The sequence below is a fragment of the Triticum urartu genome, chromosome 3A (assembly GCF_056163025.1).
Source record: "Triticum urartu cultivar PI428250 chromosome 3A, HENAU_Tu73, whole genome shotgun sequence".
In the NCBI taxonomy this organism is placed as follows: domain Eukaryota; kingdom Viridiplantae; phylum Streptophyta; class Magnoliopsida; order Poales; family Poaceae; genus Triticum; species Triticum urartu.
Window position 1 is genome coordinate 715,605,936 of NC_141875.1, and position 3,130 is coordinate 715,609,065.

The following is a 3,130-nucleotide window of genomic DNA, read 5'->3' on the forward strand; positions in this document are numbered from 1 at the left end:
ACAATAATTGATTAGAAGAGTGTATTATTTTTTTATTATATGTCTCACATTTCACGCTCACAAAGTGCCTAGGGGCACGGGCTAGAGATGACTCTTCACCAAGAGCTCGCTTACCTTCTCTCTCTTCTTTTCTTCCCTCCAACTAAGCAAGAATATATTAATTTATTTCTTATAGCCAGCTGACTCAGCTCTATTGTACTTGCTCTAAGGGCATCTCCAATGGTTGTAAGATAGTTGTTGGTAAACTTTGCCATATAGGATTTTTGATGATGTGTCATATAATAAATGAGGGAAGAGAAGAAGGTTGTATGTACATGAACCAACACCCTTTGCACAAGCTCCAATGTAGAATGAGAGAGCACCTTATTTATTATTTCACATCCTATTGGGCAAACTAGATACAACTCATTAGAGTTGTTGTATGTTAAGGTGTTAATTGATGACATGACATATTTTACCAACAAATTAACATACAAACTGTTGAAGATGCCCTAAGGAAAAAAGGCGAAGGCGTTCACCTTTTCTCCTGGCGTGGAAATCGGCATCGGTGTGGTATAACAGTTAGATGCGCCACCAATAAAGTGACCAGAGTAGACCTATTTTCCTACTAGTGTACAAACTAGGCTGGCCCCGACTTATTACTAGCGTGGGCTTTTTACGGAACCCTACTATTCCTAAAAAGAGCACCGTACTAATAAGCCACGGTCAGGCCAGTACATGGGCCCCACGTATGAGCGAAAGGAGAGGAACCTCAGAACTGGACGGTGGACTGCAAGTTGATGGTAAAGAAATGTGAGGTTTGTTTTATAAAATGGCACTCACGATAGTACTATATATATAGTGGCCACTAAAGATGGTCATTCATCACATAGCCAGCTGTGTAGCCAAAGTTGAGAAACAATGGACGGGCACACCATCCTCTTGTGTATCACCCTCTCCATTCCTCTCATCATCTTTATGTTCAAAGGTCATGGGCGCAAGAATCTCCCGCCTGGTCCGCCGGGCCTGGTCTTCCTAGCCAAGATGTTGATGCATGGGGGGCCGCTCTATCATTTTGGCTCAGTACTTCGCAGCTTGCATGCCCGCCATGGCCCCATCATCTCCGTCTACCTCGGGCGAAACTTCGTTTTCGTGGCCGACCGCCGCCTCGCGCATAGCGCCCTCATTAAGGGCGGCGGTAACTTCGACAGCCGCCCACCGCCGAACGATATGTTTCAGCTATTTTTAGGGGGTTCTATGGCCGCCTCTCCCCTTGGGGCCTACTTTCGTCTGGTCCGCCGCAACTTGCACCTGGAGGCACTCCACCCATCCCGCGTCAGGCTTTTTGCGCCGGCCAGGCAGCGCATCTGCGAAGCGTTCGTTGGCTCGCTGCGCCGCGAACGCGATGCATCATCCGAGAACATTGTTACGGTGAGGCCATTCTTGGCGCGCTATTTGTTCAATCTGCTCACGTGCATGTGCTTCGGCGTGACGCCTGGCCAGGAAGCGCTGGACGAGATGCAGCAGCTCCAGCTCCAGATTTCGGACGCCGTCAGCAGGTTCCCCATCTTCGAGGGCATCTTCGTCTATCAAATCACCAAGAGGCTACTGCGAAAGCGGTGGGTGGCGCTCCGGAAGAGGCAAATTGAGCTGATGCTACCGCTGATCCGCGCGCCCCGCGGCGGCTCCGAGGGCGACGGTGGCCCCCGATGCTACGCCGACTCCCTCCTTGAGCTGCGCGTGCCAGAAGAAGGGGACCGCCCGCTCAGGGATGAGGAGATGGTAAGCCTCTGCACCGAGTTCATGATTGCCTCAATGGACACTTCCCTGGCCTTGTTGGAGTGGATCATGGCAGACCTGGTAAAGCACCCCGACGTCCAAGCCAAGCTGTATGAGGAGGTGAGGGGCAAGCCTGAGCTCACTGAAGACGAGCTGCGCGGGAGCGGGATGCCATACCTCAAAGCCATCGTGATGGAGGGGCTGCGGCTGCACCCTGTGGCCCACTTAGTCTTCCCACATGGCGTGCAGAGCGACACAGAGATGGGTGGATACATGGTGCCCAAGGGCGCCGACATCAACTTCTTGGTAGGCGACTTTGGGCTCGATGAGACCGTGTGGACCGCGGCGAGGAAGTACCAGCCTGAGCGGTTCTTGCACGACCACGACGTGGACATCACCGGGACAAAGGAGATCAAGATGGCTCCTTTTGGTGCCGGTCGAAGGATGTGCCCGGGCTACGTGCTCGCCATACTGCACGCGGAGTACTTCGTGGGCAGCCTCGTGAGGGAGTTCCAGTGGCTGCCGCCAGCACAAGGTGGACAAGACACTATCGACATGACGGAGGAGCTAGCTGTGGCCATCAACATGAAGCACCCGCTCCGTGCTCGCATCATCCCAAGGGCTTAATTAGTTACTTCACGAGGATGACGTAATAAATAAGAAACCACCTCCCGGCCTCTTAATTTGATCGCATCACATTTTTTTTAATAATATTGTCTCCTCTTCAAAATTGTCTGTTAGCATAATAAAAACTGTCCTTTTGGTGTTTCGTTTCAGTTTTCAGTATACTGTAGCGGTTCAGCATATTTTCGGCAACACTCTCGAGTTCCGGCTCATGGTTGGCCGGAAAATATCCCCCAAACTCTTATCTGAGCAGTGATTATGGGTACCAGCCGATATATTCGGATACAGCCCGGTATCCGCACTTCTTGCCAAACCACCAGAAATCTATGTACCGAGCAAGAAAATTCCCTTCATGTTTCTTGGGGTCTAGGGTTCGTATTGAAGCTGTGTTTATTCCTTTTTCACCTTATTTAGTTTAAAAATAAATAATAATAATAAATTGACGGTGCTATGGCAAGCTTACGCCGGCCTGAACCATTTTTCATTATCGCAGATGAGATTGAGATACAAAACAATGATAAAAATAAATAAAAATGATGTAGGTGTGATTTGATCCAGCTACATGAAGGCAAGAGAGGCTAATACATGACCTAACCACTACGCTAGTAGGAGGATGCTGATAAAACTGAGTCCAGTGCTTATCTATAGAATATTTACAACTTTAAATTCAAAATTCAATTTGAAATTGCATCCAAAAAAATTCCGGTATTTTGTCGTTACCGCGGTAACCGCAAATATCGGTGCCCTG

At 49.3% G+C, this 3,130-nt stretch overlaps 1 pseudogene; it reads left to right on the forward strand.

Annotated features, from left to right (window-relative positions):
- The first annotated feature begins 881 nt into the window (after nt 1-881).
- On the forward strand, nt 882-2,528 carry LOC125521690 (cytochrome P450 89A2 pseudogene; annotated as a pseudogene).
- The last annotated feature ends 602 nt before the right edge of the window (nt 2,529-3,130 follow it).